Source organism: Tursiops truncatus, chromosome 16 (genome assembly GCF_011762595.2).
Source record: "Tursiops truncatus isolate mTurTru1 chromosome 16, mTurTru1.mat.Y, whole genome shotgun sequence".
NCBI classification, from domain to species: domain Eukaryota; kingdom Metazoa; phylum Chordata; class Mammalia; order Artiodactyla; family Delphinidae; genus Tursiops; species Tursiops truncatus.
This window is the reverse complement of record NC_047049.1, coordinates 1,675,600-1,694,225: the sequence shown is the minus strand read 5'-3', so window position 1 is coordinate 1,694,225 and position 18,626 is coordinate 1,675,600. Positions and strand designations below refer to the sequence as shown.

General features: G+C 49.4%; 1 long non-coding RNA gene across 1 annotated transcript in view; it reads right to left on the bottom strand.

The window, feature by feature from the left end:
• Positions 1-18,626, bottom strand: part of LOC141276771 (uncharacterized) — a 125,954-nt gene that overhangs the window by 86,461 nt on the left and 20,867 nt on the right. The window contains exon 2 of the long non-coding RNA XR_012326776.1: positions 3,231-3,416. This is a non-coding gene — a long non-coding RNA (uncharacterized lncRNA). The remainder of the gene's footprint in view (positions 1-3,230; positions 3,417-18,626) is intronic.

The window sequence follows — 18,626 nt, the reverse complement described above, 5'->3', positions numbered from 1 at the left end:
TCTCCTTCAAGGGGTTTTTTAAATAGGGTGTCTTACTCGAAATCCTAAACCTTGTTAAAGGCATATGATTCAGCCACTCTCATGGCTGATCTTCTTTCCAGCACAGAGCCTTCTTCCTTTTGGGTCCTACAGTTACTGGACCAGAACTTCTTCATACACCAGTCCTGGTTTCCGCGGTTTAAGTAGACATCTAGAACACGAACTAGGGTTTCTTGATGGAGCCCCTACTAACATTTGGGGCCAGATAATCCTTTACCACAGGTGCTGTCCTTTGCTGTCAGATGTGTAGCAGGATCCCTGGTCTCTATCCTCTAGATCCCAGTAGCAACCACCAAGTTTCAATGACCAAAAAATGTCTCTGGTCACTGGCGAGTATCTGCTGGGGACAAAACTGCCCCCAGTTGAGAACCATAAAGCTGAACCACATAGGGCTTCTGAGGCTATCTGGCTTTTATCTCCAAGCTTAGGGTGTAAATAAAATAGTCTAACTCATTTATCCAAAATGGGAATTATTATCTTCTGAATAAAAGCAGGATTATTCATCTGTAGATAAATTAAAGTTCATGTGCTTTTATAAAATCAATTTGAATATGGAGCAAACTTCCCAGAGAGGTGCGTTTTTCTGGGCCTATGATATCTCTCTTTCTGTCGATGCCATTCTATCCCCTTGGCCCCCCTCCCTCCACCAGCCGTCCTTTCTCCTATCCCCACCCCTCCTCCACTCCATCTGTTTTCAGGGGGGTTAGGGATTTCTGAGCAGAATACCTGGACCTCCACTGAGAATCAGGACTATCCACTCTTCAGTCTCACTGGCTCACATTCCATAGGGCTACTGACGGGGGTTAAAAAAACCCAGCTCTGATGGACAAACTGTCTGCCCTCAGTCTCCTTCAAGGCTTGGTTTTCAGAAAGTATTCAAGGGAAATTCTGAGAAGGTTTTCATCAGGGACCTAGCCAGTCTCTCTCAAATGCCTTCTTCTAACATCAAGAGGAGAGCCAGGGCTTCCCTGGTGGCGCAGTGGTTGAGAATCTGCCTGCTAATGCAAGGGACACGGGTTCGTGTCCCAGTCCGGGAAGATCCCACATGCCGCGGAGCAACTAGGCCCGTGAGCCACAACTACTGAGCCTGTGCATCTGGAGCCTGTGCTCCGCAACAAGAGAGACCGTGATAGTGAGAGGCCCGCGCACCGCGATGAAGAGTGGCCCCTGATTGCCACAACTAGAGAAAGCCCTCGCACAGAAACGAAGACCCAACACAGCAAAAATTAATTAATTAATAAACTCCTACCCCCAACATCTTCAAAAAAAAAAAAAAAGAAAACCACAGTTTTATTCCTTTAAAAAAAAAAAAAAAAAAGAGGAGAGCCAGGGCAACACTTCTAGGTAGGTAGGTGGTCCTCCCTGCCAGAGAACCACTTACAGGGGCAGCCCTGGAAGTACCATATCCAACACTGGGATCGGCCAAAGAGCTCAGGGACCACCCACTGGGCTGGGGTCACTCGTCCAGACCCGCAGCCCCAGTTTCAACCCCTGTAGTTTCAGATCAAAGGGACCAACGCCAGCAAGACAAAGGCCATATCAGAAGCACCTGTTAAGTAGGGCCCCTTCATCTTCTGACTGTCCACTTCGGCAGTTTTGTACAAGATAGATCACATGGAGGTTGTCTTTTTCTAACTGAATGCACATTATGGCAGATTTGATTATAGAGCCTTATAAAATGCCAACATGGAAAGACGCCTAATGATTATGTCACTTTATAAATCATATAAGAGACATGAAGAGTGAAGCCGCCCCTGGGGTACACAGGGCTTGGTTTTGGGTTCTTTCTAAGATTAATTTGCTCAGAAAATAGTAAGTCATCCTTAATAAATGCCAGTAGACTGATGGATTTTAAAACCAGAATCTTGACACAGCTGTAAATTATGTTCCACACAGGAGATTATCCATGTGCTTTATTTATTCTCCCCGTCACACCCTAACTGCATGTTCACTAACACACTGAAATAGAAATAAGATTTGTTCTTGAGAATACAACATTCTATTACCAACGAATTTATCAGGTCAACATAGAAACACAGAAGCCAAGGTCCAGTGTTGAGAAGACCACATCAGATTTACTAGAAACACGACCAGAAAACCAAAAGCACTCCCCAAACTGGAAAGTAATGAAATCAGGTTAATCTATTTCTACCATGAAAAAAGATTATGTGTCTCACAATCTAAAGATGCTTCTATGACAGATAACCTAGCAATTAATGATATAGTGCTAATATACAATTCTAGGGTTAACTCTAGTATAGAATTAATATTATGATTCAACAGAATTTCTATCCAAGTCTTACTGTATCATGTGAAAAACTAAAACTCAAGTAATAGTGCTGACTCCCAAGACTCCAGTACTTACTAAAGGTTATTCCAAGTCAATGCTGTTTTTGTGACATTTAAGGACAGACCCAAACATGCACTCACCAGGACAGCTGGGACACGTGGAGTGCTGGTGACAGTTAGCAGATGTGCGCGTACAGCTGAGAACATGTTTGGACAACAGAGTTGCAACCAATCCAGGACCAGGCCTTCCGCATCTCATCCTGCATCTCAGCATCGCTCACGACACCAGAATGTAAGCCAGCCCCGTCTCTGCCCCGCGGACTTAGAATAGTACACCTGCTGAATGGGTGAGCTCCAAACCTTGGTGGCTACCCTGTCTCTTCCTCAGCCACGGGCTTCGGTGGACCTCTGCACCAGTCCCACCGTGGTGGGGAGGACCCCACTCCATGTGTTCAGAGCAGGCCCAGCTGGCCAGCCCAGGAGGGATGGCTCAGTGAGGGCCCCATGTGAGTCTGAGTTTTGTAGTTTTTTGTGTTTTATTAACTCCGATGCTTGACTGTTTTCCATCATGTTGCCTTTGCTTTTATCCAAGCCCCACACACGAAAATTAGAAATTTCTCGGTCATGTGCATCACTCCCCGTGAAGAGTTAGTAAAGGAATGTCTCATTTCTTCAAACAGAAACTTTACACTTCGCTTTATGGCAGAAAATGCCCGGGTTGACTAACATGACCTTGGTCAAGGGAACTGAGGTCCGTTTGCGTGATCTGAGGATGAGCCCTCCCCGACGCCCCCAGCACGCAGGGAACCATGAATCTGGGGGACAGCAGGTCCCCGCCTTGGTCTCCACGCTGTGGACTCCGAAGCAGCCCGAGGCTCTGAGAGACCAGGCTGTGGACTTACCAGAGAAGGGTGTGGTCCGCAGGGGTATTTTGATGGGCGCCAGGGTCAGGAAGTGGCAAGGCTGCACACTGGAGGGGGATGGGCCCCCAAGTCCCTCGGGGTCCACGGAGACCATGGTGGTGGTGGCAGTGGTGATGGCAAAGGTGGGGCCGCTGCCGACAGGCTTAAGGCTGTTGTGATGACCACCTGCAGAGGGGGGACAGGGAGGTCAGCACAGGATGCCCGGTGTCCCCTGGAGACGATGCCATTTCATCATGCAACATACGAGCAGCCAGAAAACAAGGCCGTGGTAACCCGCTTTCTTGGAAGCCTGTGCCCTGGGCCACTGTCCCTGAAATAAGTGTGATGAGCTCTTTACCCACCCGAATGTCACCTGTGCACAGAGCTGTGTGTCCTCACAAGGCTCACAGTCACCAGGGGACACTCCTGCCTTAAAGAGAAGCACGTTGCTGCAGCTCACAATACGACGCTCAGTAAACAAAGCCGATTATACGGTCATTTCCGTTTCTACACTATACAGTCACTCGGTCAACAAATTTCATTGGGTCAGTTAGATGCCAAGCATGTTCTAGCTCTTAGGGACAGAGTCACACGTCTCTCACTTTAAATCGAAAGGGCACGCTCACTCCCAGATCCTTGAATTTCTTTTTATTTCTGTTTTTCTGTACTTTCCAAACGTCCTATGATGGGCATTTACAGATTTTTAAAATGCAATTTAATTTTTTTATAGAGCAGGTTTAGGGTTACAGAAAAACGGAGCAGAAAGTACAGAGAATTCCCACATATTCCCCCACACCCGGTTTCCCCTCTTATCGCCCTTTTGGGTTGGGTGCTACATGTGTTACCATTAATGGATAAACCAGCACTGATACATTATTATCACCCAAAGTCCATAGTTTACATTAGGGGTCACTGTTTATGTTGTACGTTCTATGAGTTTTGCCAAATGCAAAACTAAAAATCCCGTGTGCTCTGCCTGTTCATCTCCACAAGCTAGAAATGACTGAGCTCAGTGAGGAAGGTATGTCGAAAGCTGAGACAGGCTGAAAGTGGGGCCTCTTGGACCCTTAGCCAAGTCGTGAATGCAAAGGGAAAGTTCTTGAAGGAAATTAAAAGTGCTACTCCAGTGAATACACAAATGATAAGAAAGAGAAACAGCCTTATTGCTGATGTGGAGAAAATCTGAGTGGTCTGGATAGAAGATCAAACCAGCCACATCATTCCCTTAAGCCAAAGCCTAATCCAGAGCCAGTCCCCAGCTCTCTTCAATTCTATGAAGGCTGAGAGACGTTAGGAAGCTGCAGAAGAAAAGTCTGAAGTTAGCAGAGGTCGGTTCATGAGGCTTAAGGAAAGAAGCCATCTCATAACACAAAAGTGCAAGGGGAAGCTGCAAGTGCTGATGTAGAAGCTGCAGCAAGTTATCCACAAGATCCAGCTCAGATCATTAGTGATTTTCAGTGCGGATTAAACAACCTCCTATTGGAAGAAGATGGCATCTAGGACTCTCATAGCTGGAGAGGAGAAGTCAATGCCTGGCTTCAAAGCTTCAAAGGACAGGCTGACTCTCTTGTTTGAGGCTAATGCAGCTGGTGACTTTAAGTTGAAGCCAATGTTCATTTACCATTCTGAAAATCCCAGGGCCCTTAAGAATTATGCTAAATCTACTCTGTCTGTGTGCTATAAATGGAACAACAAAGCCTGGATGACAGCACATCGGTTTACAACATGGTTTACTGAACATTTTAAGTCCACTGTAGAAATCTACTTCTCAGAAAAAAATTCCTTTCAGAATATGATCGCTCCTTGACAATGCACCTGGTCACCCAGGAGCTCTAATGGAGATGGAGAGGAGATTAATGTTGTTTTCGTGGTAACACAACATCCATTCTACAGCCCATGGACCAAGGAGCTATTTTGACTTTCAAGACTTATTATTTAAGAAACACATCTCATAAGGCTATAGCTGCCACAGACAGTGATTCCTCTGGTGGATCTAAGCAAAGTAAATTGAAAGCCTTCTGGAAAGGATTCATCCTTCAAAATGCCATTAAGAGTACTTGTGATTGGTGAGAAGGGATCAAAACATCAACCGTAGCAGGAGTTTGGAAGAAGACGGTTCCAACCCTCATGGGTGACTTTGAGGGGTTCAGACTTCAGTGGAAGAAGTTACTGTAGATGTGGTGGAAACAGCAAGAGAACTAGAGTTCGAAGTGGAGCCAAAGATGTGAGTGAATTGCTGCAATTTCACAATAAAATTTTAATGGATGAGGAAGGAGTTGCTTAGGGATGAGCAAAGAAAGTGGTTCCTTGAGATAGAATCTGCTCCTGGTGAAGATGCTATAAAGATTATTGAAATGAAGACAAAGGATAAAGAAGATTACATACACTGAGTTGAGAAAGCAGTGAAAGGGTTTGGGAGGACTGACTCCAATTTCGAAAGAAGTTCTACTGTGGGTAAAATGCTATCCAATGGCATTGCCTGCTACCGAGAAATCATGCTTGAAAGGAAGTCAACTGATGCGGCAGATTCTCTGCTGTCTTTACTTTAAGAAATCGCTGCAGCCTCCCCAGCCTTCAGCGACCACCACCCTGACCAGTCAGCAGCCGTCAACGTCGAGGCAACGCCCTCCAGCAAAAAGATTACGACCCGCTGAAGTCTCAGATTGTGCGGGCGTTTTTAGTAAGAAGGTATTTTTAATTAAGGTATGCACACTGTTTTACACATTATGCTATTGTACAGTAAATAGACTGTATTAAGTGCAAACACAACGTTTACATGCACTTGGAAACCAAAAAAATTGCTTTATTGACATATTCCTTTTACTGCAGTGGTCTGGAACCAAACCAGCACCATCTCAGCGGCGTGCCTGTATGTACCCAAAGTTCCTTTGTGTCTTTTCACGGCAAGATAGCTCATTTCTTTTCATTACCGAGTAGTATTTCATTGTCTGGATGCACCACAGTTTACCCATTCACCTATGGAAGGACATGTTGGTTGCTTCCAAGTATTTACGATTATGAATAAAATTGCTATAAACATTTGTGTGCGTGTCTTTGTTTGTACACGAGTTCTCAACTCATTTGGGTAAATACCAAGGAGTGTGACCGCTGGGTCACATGGTAAGACTAACTTCTGCTTTGTAAGAAACTTCCAGACCGTCTCTCAAAGTGTCTGCACCGTTTTGCATCCCCACCAGCCATGAAGGAGTTCCTGTCAGTCCACATCCTCAACAGCACTTGGTGTCAACGTCCTGGATTTTAGACATTCCAGCAGGTGTGTCGTGGTGTCTCATTGTTGTCACAGACAGATTTAAAGTCAGCAAAAATACCACACTATTCAATATATATTGTCTTAATTAACAATAAAAACACATTCTAGAAAAGGTCTAAAAGGGAGTAAATAAGCATCTAAAAATGTCCCTATGGTCCCCCAGCTGAACACTGTTGATCTTCTGTCATGCAGCTAACCAGAAGTCCCCAGAGGCATGGTCTGGCTGTACCGGTGACGGACCACCAGTACGCTGCACACACTGCCCTCCCACTTCTCCTGTCATTGAATGGCCTTCCCAAGTCCAGCTATTAATCAGAGACTAGTATTCCAGGCAGTGGAACCGCCACACGAATCTGCCATGCTCCCTTAACCGGCCCCCATCATAATAGGTGTTGCCTGTTATAAATAAACATGACATAAACAACTGTGTGCAAAAGGTTAATTTCTGCATTTATTGCCCATTCCAGGATGCTTGTTCAGGGCCAAACAGGGTGAGCATTTTGAGTGTGCATGTGTCAGTTTAATGAGGCAGTTCTGTGAAAGTCCACACACTATGGAGCTGTACACAAATATTTCTTTGTAAATTCAGCTTCCCTCCTTCAAGATTCCTTTATTTACATTATTTTACCACAGGTGTTTCCACTGCAATTTAACCACTTGTTGGCCCTGTTCAGAGACAGCTCCACTGGTGTGACACAGGGCTTCAAAGAACTGCGATTCTCAAAGCCAAGTTCAATGACCCCAGTGATAGGCTACCTGATGAATTTGTTGACTGAACTTGATCTTTTGTTCAAAACGAAGATGACCCTTCAGCAAAGAATGAGAAAGTAACAACAGTGACTTAAAAGAAACAGTGCCACGGCAAGAGCATTTTACAGATCGAAGTGTGGGAACAGTTTTATCATCGCATGACTTTGCTGTCAGAAATGATAAGTCAACCAAAAAGGAAAAAAGAATAAGTAAACCTTATCTACCTCTTTAAAAAAAGACGCTGGAAAGACAGTTTTTAACCTGCTTCGAATCCATCTGGGTCCATATAAAAACGCACCACTCACCAGTTAGTTCACAAAATCGACTGCATAATAACAGTGGAGATAAAAAGTTAATAACCAACGTCGACAAAATTACTGTCGTAGTTGGTGGATGAGATGAGATGGAAAGAAGGGGTCTTATCACTGCCAAGCTCCCACCAGCTTCAGGCCTTGCGCAGGTGCGTTGTGTCTCGATATTAGACCCAGGCACCTGGTGTGGGAACAGGATCTGGCTCCCAACCTCCAGGGCACAGATGAGCTCAACCCTGGCCGGCAGGTGGAAGAGGTAACTTGCAGACTGGGAGGGGGGGCTCAGGAACCTCCTCTGACCAATGGTAACCCCTGATCCCCATCTGGAGCGCCGTGTGGGCGGGAGCTGCTGGCAACTTCCGGCTTCCCACTCCATCCCCCCGCCCCCAGCTCAGGCATTTACGGAGCATCTCCACCTGCCAGATGGCACACAGCTCGGCCAGGAAGACGCTACCACAGGAAACACTGCTGCAAACAGATAATCACCCGCCAGGAGGCAGGCGGGGCCGAAGGGGCCCTGGGACGCCAGCTGCTCCCAGAGAGATGCCTCTTGAGCTGAGTCCTGGAAGATGAGGCAGGCACTCAATAAACTGTGTCGAGTGATAAGTAATTATCATAACTTGCTTTCCCCAAAGGACAGCATTGAATCCCTTAGTTGAGTAAATAAACTGAGATAAGAGGCCCAGGCAAAAAAACCTGCTAAGCCAGCTAAGAGATAAGCCAGCAATGCGATCCCATCAGCATCACTAATAAAAATCAATGTTTTAGGCAAAACAGTAATTAACCCTGTGCTTCTCTGCAGGCAAGCAGCTGGTGGGGGGGGGGGGGGGGGCGCAGCCATCCCGCCCTGTGCTGCCCCTTCCTTCCATCACATCACGGCCACCTCCCTCCAGATCCCTCTCTGATAGCCTGACCGGCAAAGGCGCTTTCTTTGCATTTTTCATCTGAGTGACCCCAGGATAGCTGGACGAAGGAGAACTTCTGCGGTCCCTGTCTGTCGCCGGAGAGCAGGACGCAGTGACTGACTCAAGGCCAGGCGTGTCTGCCCAAATCCCTCTGCAGGGCTGGCACTGGGGCCCCACCTGGCTGAACGCATGCCCCATCCCAGCTGGACTCCTGGGCGGGCTAGAGCGTCTGGAGGACTTTCTCCTTTGTGCCACCAGAGACCACCCTGCTGTCCGCACAGGGGCCTTCGGTCACTGACACACTGATAGACTCACAGGAGAGGGCAGGCAGGCTCTGCGCGGCCACCTGTGCTCACAGGCACCCTGACCACTGACCTCTCCCGGTACCTGCCTCCAAAACTGGAACCCAGCCAGCAGCTGGATTTGCTTTTCCCAGGATTCAACAGAAAAAAAAGGAAGAGAAAGGCTGGTGGCCCTGGGACGGCGGGACAGGCAGGGGCTCTAACCATCCGGCCTCAGGCTGAGATGCTAACTGGGGACTGTGCAAGTTCAGGGGTGTCTGCTCAGGCTGGACGGTCTGGTCTGTTCCTGCTCCCTTGGGTTTTCTCTTCCTCTTAGGCCTGCACTGGAACAGAGCTGCTCTCAGCCCCAGGTTCTCTGTCGCTGGCCGCATTCCCCAGAGGACGAAGGGAAGGGCAGTGCTGGAGACAACATTGACCTCATCCCTACTGGAGGAATACTTGGTGTGGAAGGCACCAGAGGAGCCCCAGAATTATAACCACTAGTGGGCTGCAGAGTAGATAAGATGCTAGACATTTAGCTTCCAAATCTTTACAAAAGAGCAGGACGGAGGCCTCGCCTGTAGCGTCTGGCACTGAGGACACCACGCAGAGAGGAAGACCTTTATCTTGGGATGCAGAGTGTATGGAGGAAACACCAGGATGGCAGCAGGTCTTCCGAGGAAGAGGAACCTCACCTGATACACAGGAGATGCTGTGCTCTCCTCTCAGCCACGTCCTCAAAACAGCAAACAGTCATCGGCTAATTTAGTTTATTACGTCCGTTTAGCATATGATTCAGCTCTGGTGGAATCCTTCAGGCGGTGTATCTGCCAACTGGTAATTATTTCTGCAAACAGGACCAGTCAGGGGGTGACTTCAGGCAGTGGTCCATATGTGGAGGCTTCGCCAGGAGGAGGGTCTGGGGTCTCTGGCAGCATGTGAGGCTTTGACAACAGGCAGAGGGGAGGGAGGGTGCACAGAGTCAAGAGCACAGGCTCTTCCTTCCTCCCCTGTGCTCTGAGGGCGTCGTGTCCCTGTGCCCTGACCCCCAGCTCTGTCAGTGCTTACCCGGCTCCTTTTAGGAAGAACAGTGACGGGCCTTGGTGTCCAAGTTAAAGCCGGCGCCAAGCTCCCGCACACGTGTTTGATTTTGCTTTGCCTTTCTTGGTGTTTGCCATTCCGGCAGTTTTCTGAAGGAGACATCCGGCTCCTGGTGCTGGTAAAGTTTTCCACGTTCCGGGGAAGCAAACCCGTAAGCTGGGCTGGATGGTCACCCAAGCTCCAAGGCCGCTCTCACCTTGCCCAGCAAAGTATCTGTTTCGTGATCGGCTCTGGCGGGTTGTGAGCTGCGCAAGACACGCACCACATTTGCCTTTTCTGCCACCCCGGCACCTAGGCAGCACCCCGGTGCTGACGGAGTGTGTGTCTTCCAAGAATAGCCAGGGGTAGTGGGTGGGCGACCCTGGCAACCTGCACTCGCAGCTCACTGGCACCGCCCTGCCCCTTCTCCCAGACTGTGCCCTCCCTCGGAGCCCTTGTAACCTGCAAGCTGGATGGGGGGGCTCTCCTCTCCTCCTGACAGAACCGCCAGCCCCCCATACCACGGAGCAAGTACAAACGCCTTCCCAGGCGACACCTCTCATCTCCCCCAAACCCCCCTGTTACGTGCTGACCCACAAGTAACAGAGTCTCGTACCTTGCTGCCTCCTGCCCCCGAGGGAGGGCTCGGACAATGCCCTTTGACCCAAGAGCCCCCTTTCTGTGTCCCCTTTTGACACAATCACCTATGTGTGCATCTGCCTCCCCCAGGGGACCCAGAGAGCTACAGCGCTCAGCTGGTGGCCTAGCTCAACTGCGATGTGAGCCTGGGCATGAGGGGGTGAGCGGTTGCCTGGAAACCCCTCTTCTCCATCTTTTCAGGAAATAGGAAAATGATGTCAGGATGTGTCCCTAAGTAAGAGTCAGCAGTGAGAGGGATACGTATGCACAGTTTGCTGTGAGGAATGCACCAGGAGAAGTAAAACTCTCTGTTTGAATCTCCCGTTTCCCACTGTTCGGATGCTAGAACAGCAGTGTGTTGGTTTGGCGTGTCATACAAAGTGACAGCCCTCTGAAGTTTCGCCCCTCATTTCCCCTGCTGGGCTGTGACTACACCTACCTCATGGTCCTGCACCTAGAAGCACTGGAAAGGGAAGACTGGCAAACAGCATTTCTAGAAGGACCTACGCCTTCACTTTCTAAAGCATCGTTCAGTTCCTAAAATGATGCTCAGCACAGAGTCCAACCTGTGGACCGACGGAGCATCGCAGCACCACCTCTCAGGGTGACGCCTGCTCGCGGGAGATGCACCAGCGTGGCCAGAGCTGACACTGGATCATAAATCGGAACCCGTCACCTCCCTGCCCCCCAACAGGAACTAACGTAAATCTTTAAGTCTCGGGGTCTGGAGATGAAGAAAGGAAGCTACACGGAGAGAAAACCAAAAACCAGAAGGAACCGGCTGGGACCGAGACGGTGATGCATCTGACCTCTGACCTCCCACAGACCCGGGGTCTCATGCTAGGCTGATTTTACTACATTAGCGACTAAATGACACACCCAGCGGAATGACGCCATGACTGGAAGTCAGGGACTGAAAAAGGATACAAAGGGGTGGCAGCCTGCTCCCTGGGAGAGCCCTGCCCTTCCCCGGAGACTAATGCATGGGCCTCCCCATCTTCGGCCTCCCCCCTCCTCCCTTTGTCTTGACTCTAAAATCAAACCCCTCCCCACGTGGGCAAGAAGTCGACCTGTGAACCAAGTTCCCGCTTCTGCATTCTTTGGCCACACAGATCCGAAGGGGCAAAGAACCTTTTCCCTCCAAGGCAATTGGTCCAGCCGGGCCGGGGGTTATCCACACAACTTAATTCGGTAACACAAGCCCGGCTCCCATGCACGTGTTCATTTCTGCTCAACCCATCTGGGCTGCCTCCCCTCATTTCTGACATTTGGAAGAGGACTTTCCCGTACAAATCCTCCTCATCTGCCCACAGAGCCTCCTCTTGGTTCTTTTGGATCTGCAGGCATGTCTGGCACAGAACTGCTCTGCAAAGGGTGGATTTCGGTCTGATTGCCTCACTTGAAACTTCATCAGGAACCAGCCCTTCCCACGGAGGCACTGCCACTGTTTGACTCATTTTACTCCAGCTTTCTGTCCGCACATCCGTACACACTTCCAGCTATGCCCCAGCACTGGGACACCCCAGTGACCCCTGATACATCTAGTCTGTGGGCACCGACCCTGAAGACCCCTTGGCGGTGCTCGGAGCCCCCACCCCAGGACTGGCGATCCCTCCAGGTCACCGACCATAGGATGAAAGGTGCTCCCGGCCCTGAAGCTGGCGCTGAATCCCAGCCAGGATCCGTCCGGCCCCTTCCCCTCTCAGCCGGGTCCCCTCCCACAGAGCAGAGAAGCACATGGCATGGCTTTGATGTGTGTCTCTGTCAGCGTCACTGATGGCACAAGCGCCAACGGTGTGCTGGACCCACTTGGTCACCGTGAACCAGCACCCACCTCCACGGGACAGAAGTCCATGCACCGCAGCAGAGTCACCCCTCGGGAGGGTCACGTGTGGACCAGCCCTCCCCCGCCCCACCCCCCATGGCAGACGGTGACAGGCAAGAACATATGAGTTACCTAATGCTAAGAGGGGGGAAAATTCACTCAGCTTCGTGCATCAGCTTAGAAATCCTAATTGACTGTTATGTTTATGATTTCATGTAACTTGGTACACAATAATTTGAATATTCACTTTATTAAAACTAGAGATTAATTACACTGCCCCGAAGAACAAACTGTCACTGATACTGGGTAATGGAACCGTCCTGATGCCGTCATGAGCCGAGTCAGTGAAGAAGCAGGAAGACAGCAGCGCAGGAACCATCTTCATGAGGAAACAACGGACCGGCTGACACTGACATCTAAGGAGCCCCGGCAGCGTAGCCTCCCGCTCGCGGCCCACACCTGCTCTGGAATCCCAGGTCCACTGCAGAAGGAGTGGGGTGTGCAGCTCAGGGGCCTGGGGTGGGAACGGGCTGTGACGCGGCCATGCACTGTGGCCAAGCGGACCCCAGGGCTGGACCCCAGGGCGGGCTCAGCAGAGCAACTGCCCCTCCCACAGACACACTTTCCACCAGAACGCCCAGACCACACACTCATGAACTCCTTGAGGGCAGGACTGTGCTCATGGGACACATCCAGGTACCGGGTATAGAGCAGGGGCTTAACAAACCCACAGCAACCGAGTGGCTCCCAGGCAACATTTGTCTCCTGAAGGATTCATCTCGTAAGTGGTTTCGTGGGTTCAGTGGGTCCAAGCAGATTCTCCAACCTCTGAGTTTACTCTTAGCAGGGTCACCCTCGGGGGTCCGGCCACACCTGTCCCGTGGAGGGTCCCAGGGTGCACGTGGCTGTCCCCAAAAAGAGTGTCATCTTCCATGGAACGCAGTGGCATTGGCAAAAACGTAACCTTCTGCCTTGAAATAAACGCGTTTCCCCGTGAAAGCTGCAGCAGATGGATTCTATCCGTCACAGGCAGCCCGAGGTTTTGTTGACCTTCAAAGAGGACACAATCCCGTCTGTCTGCACAACGCAAGTGTGGGAGGGGCTTCTGCGAGGCGTTTACCAACACCGTGCTGTTCGGCACCAGGCAGCTCTCTTCCAACCACTTCATTCTGCTCAATGCACACGATTTACGCTCACCTCTTACCTGTCTCGTAACGTCCCAGGCAGTAATAAAGCACAGGAAATATGCTCAGCTCGCGTCTTTCTCTTCAGAGACGCATTTAGACAGCGATGCGATCAACCAGCGGACGATGTTTAGGAATCTTCCTGCTTGACGGCGTCTCTCCTCATTATGAAATTAAGATGATTGACAGCCTCGCAATGGGGACACCAAACCCGCCTTTCCCTTCAGCACCTGCCCAGGGTGGGTTCCGCCCCGAGCCCCACTCGGGTAACGGCGTGCGGCCCATCACAGGACTCGTGGGGGCGGCGAAAGGGGCTTTAATGGGTCACGTCCACACTGACATCTCCACTCCTCAAAACCCAAACACACTCCCAGGAAACAGCCACTGGATCAGGGCTCCACATAACCCCAGGGAAGATGCCCGGTGTTTGAGAATAGGAATGTCTAAGACAGGAATTTGCAGAACAATGTTCTCATCATATGCAGCTGCTGCTAAACTGTGCTGCACTGAGCCCACGTTTCGGCAAACAGGGGGCGTCTGTGCCTGTCCTTGTGGAACTGATGCCCTAAGTGACACGAGTATTTGAGTTTGCAGAGTCAAGGCATCCATCGGTGGGGATGGGTTGGGGGGTGACATCCCTGCTGACGCAGGAACAGGAGGGAACAGAACTCTCCCCTCACACGCAGACCCGGCCCAGGGAGCCTGGGGCAGGCTCAGAACTGCCAGTGCCGGCAGCCCACGTGGATCTGGTTCAACACTGCCCTCCCGGAAACTGGCCCAGCCTCACCGCAGAACGAGTGTCCCCCAGGGCAGGTGAGGACACTGTTACCTGCTCCACAGAGGCCTGTGAGGGTTCGGTGAGGTCATCCCCGTGCACAACAAGGTCGTTATAAAGTGTCTGCAAGTAACTCGTGCTCAAAGAAAAACGCGTCATTTTTCTTACAATTTTAAGGCATTCTACACATGTGTTGACTTTACAAAGGGACAGAGGAAGGGAAGGGGGAAGAAGGAAGAAAGGAAGGCAGCAGCTGGCAGGCAGGCAGGAGAGTAACTGTTTGCTGCAATATATTTACCTGTAACTGTCATTCCTGCCAATAACTTCCAGGGATCCTGTCACACCTAGATTTCTTATGGCCTAAAGCATCCCAGGAAAGGCCAAAGAAAAGTCATACCATCAGAGCTGAAAGCAAAGTGAAGGGTCCCTGGGAGAAGTGACACTGGTGAAACAGACTTATGCTGCACGTTTACTGTGCCCAACACGAAGAGAAGACTGTGTCCACGTTAGCCTGGAATCCATGGAAATTCCAAGCAAAGAAGGTAGAAAATCAAGACAGACCTGGAGGAACGCCGGCCATCCAGCGTCCCCGAGAGGATGGCCACGCTTCCACAGATCCACCCCGACCGTGACAGGGAAACAGCCCATAAACAGTCCGAAGGCATAAAACATGCATGCGTTCACGGCTGCAGCGTGTCTCAGGTGGCCGTGACACCCAAGCAAACGCATCCAAACCCACTTCCAGCCCCTCCTCCGCCTTCCATCGTCCCGGTGAAGCCACTCTCTCAGGCGGTGTTTCCTCTTCCCACCGGGAATTCCTTGATGAGAGAGTCTCCCTTTGTAATGGAGCCGAGCAGAGCCAGCTGCATCCTTAATACTAAGCTACCCGTGACATCGGTGCCTCTGGGAAGATACACACGCACCTGTTTCCTTCGTGTGGAAACAGCCACATGTTTACCTGCGTAGCCTTGGAGAGCCACCTGTGGCAGGCTCAGGACGGGCAGCAGTGGGACTTGTCACCAGAGGCTCTGCGGCCAGAGGCACCCCGAGTCAGGGCTCCTGGGCCCTGTCTTTGCGCATCCCTCCAGCATACAGAAAAGGTTCGTCATCCACGGAATCCTGCAGCCCTGCCCCTCCTTTTGTGTCTCAACGTTGATATCTTGGCCGTCAGCGTCCATCACAAGGTTTCAGTTAGAAAGTTGCCATGGTCCTCTGAGGACTCCTTTTCGCTCATCCGTCAAAGTCCATGTGCCTCTTAGGATGTCAAGGGCAACGATCTACCACCAAGAGCCACTAGCCTTCTTTCTATTGCAAATGGTAAAACCCCATTCTCTGCAACCCACATTGCATCCAATCTTCCTTTTCCTGAATCAACCGACATTTGTGAGTGTCCGTCACGTGCACGGTCTCGCAGTAACGCGTCTGACGAGTGCCCTGCACTGCCCGCATGGCATGAGGAAATCTACAAGCAGGTTTGTCTCTCTATCACAGGGAATGGATGCAAATAGGCTAATTAGTTCAGAAGAGATTCAAGGTTCATTTCCAATGCAAAAAATCCACTCTACTGAGGATAATACTGCCTGAAATGAATACTTATTTTCCTTAAAGATTGAATAATATGTTGTTTATATAAACGGCATTTGAGTTGATGCCAGAGGAAAAAGGAAACTGCAAGTAAGACTCAAGACCGCCAGGTCATCATCACGAGAAAAAACGCAAGCCTTCATTATTGGGAAACACTCATATTTCTGTTCTTTCCAAAGGCAGACAGATCTGCCTTAAGCTGACGAGGCTTGAGCTCCAGGGTCTTCATTCATACAAACTCCACCAAGCCTCCAGCCCTAACTCCGACGAGGGATTTTGTATTCTTTTCCTTAAAGAGGACAGAGAGTTTCATAAATGTCATCGTCCAAAACACCTGGTCTGCCCCTGCTCACCAACTTCAAAACCTAAAGGTAAACACTGCTGGATACAAATGCAAAACCATTCTTCCACAAAGGCACCGAGAAAGGTTTTACCCAAATCTTCATCTCCGAAACCTCGCGTGATAGCTAGACACTGAGACCTTAAGCTTTCAAGCTTCTCAGAATTCTAACTGAAGCCACATTTACATGCATTCAAGAAATACAGTGATGACACAGATGGCCATGACATGCAGGGAGTTTTAGGAACACACATTATTTTTTGTGATTCCTGATGCAGTTTTTTTTTGAAGATTGTCGTGTTGGTGATATTTGGAAGCAGAAGGGAACTGATTCTTCATTACAGAAACCAGGGACAGTAGCCCCAAGGGTCACACCTGAAAGACTAGGTCTCCCTATCTGAAAACTTCCCACTAGGAGTATTTTAGTCTAGTAATACAAGTTAGGCAGTAAAATAGTAACACAATAAGCTGGGCTGTAAGACCTAGGGCAGCAGAAGTTTTCATCGGTTTTGTTTACTGCAGTAACCACCAGCACACATGCCAGCGCGCGGTCCACGGTAGGGCTCAATCCGTATCTGTGGTATTGATTATTGATTTAATATTTGCCACGTGCTTGTCAGAGACAAGACACTCTACCAGGCACTGGAGGTTCAGTAGTAAATTAGACAGACAAGGCTACTGCCCTGTTGAGAACACATCTTCTTACCTGAATGACATGGACACTGAATGCTTAAAGGAAGAAAATCACGGTAGGGGAAGCGGAATATTTAATTTTCACCAAAACATTATTTCTCACCATTTATTTCTTACAGGCCTTGAACCTAAATTTTGACTGAAATAAAGTCGTGGTGATCATCTGTAACTCAAGAGAAATCTAAGAACCTATCTATCCAGCTCTTTTCCTGGCTATCAGACCACAGGGTATGTAATCTGAGAAAAAATGTATGCTCTGATGAATATTTCTTATTACACAATTCTAGAGATAAGTGGGTACGGGCCACTGAGCTGACCAGTCTTTTCAGTCATATCTAAATTACTATAACAAAACGTAACCACTGGCGAACTGGGAATGGAATGAGCTTTCCTAAGCTCGAGGAAAGGTAGTTAATAAAATCTACAATCCATGTCTCTGACAGAGGGAAGGGTTAGCAGCATCCCTCGGAAGCGGGAACTGCAGAGTCCCTACCGTCACTCCTGCGTGAGATGCCGCACCGGGAGTCCTAGACAGCAAAGGCAAAAGCGGAATTTTAGAAGTGAAATTAAAGCGCTCGAGAGTAGAAGGAAAGAAACAAATCCTTTTCCTGTTCATCAACTCTTCTGTGGCTCTGCAAGGCAGCGTTGCATCCTTTAAAGCAGGTGAAAGACTCTGACGACTTAGATAAAGACGCCTATAAGAAGTCTCAGAAAGCATTATCACAAAATGATGCCAACGTGCCTACAAAATATTTTCAGACAGAATCTGGAAATCGTTTTCTCTGGCTACTGATGTTAAGGAAACTCTGCCTCATCTGCTGGATTCTGAAACATTCATTCAAGACAACATTTACTAACTTATGCTATTATTGAGAAATATATACTAAAATAGTAAATCACAGTAGGATGCAAAACTGTGTTACAATAGCGCATCACGCACGGCGAAGCACCGATACACTAGCGATGTTTGTAAATATTTAGTGGAGTTGAAGCGGAGCAGGACCCTAGGGTCCTTCCCCCCCCCGACCCCACGTCCTCAGCCTACCTTTTGTCTGTGGAAGAAATTTAGCCAAAGAATAAGTTTAATCAGAGAAGTGAGAAAATGCAGAAACAGAGGAAAACGATCAAAGGAGACCAAATCATAATAGTTTAGTCATTAAGTATAGTCAAGGACCTTTAGTTCCTCCTCAAGGGCTATAGATCATATTCTGAGCCGTATCCTGGGAGCTGTCTCGTAGATACGGAAACCCCCGCCAGGTGGAGGAAGTTAACTCCGTGATGACCGGGCTGGAGCCATGACATAAGCTGCCACGATTCCGAGAACTGACCTCAAGAAAATGGGAACAAACCTGCCCTGGAACTGAAGATTCCCTGTACCTAAAACAATCAAGATGATGCTGGTCTGGAACTGAAGATTCCCTGTACCTAAAACGATCAAGATGATGCTGGTCAGACCACCGATGCCCAATTTCAAGATGGCTGCCAGAGCTGACTGTATTGCTTCTGCATGTAGCCCCCTTCCTCTGTCTGTAAGCTCTTACCCACTGGCTGTCACGGGGGGAATCGGCCTTTGGACAGGTATCCCCCTGCCCCGGTTGCCAGCACCCAAAATAGTTTGCTCAGGAGCTGGAGGGAGGCACGAGTACACCAGCCGGGTGGAGGACAGGCACTAAATGGGCCACCACAAGGCTGAAGTGCCCTTGCGGGTTTCCTGTTGTCTCTAAGAGTCAAACACATCTGCATCTTCTCCTGAAATAT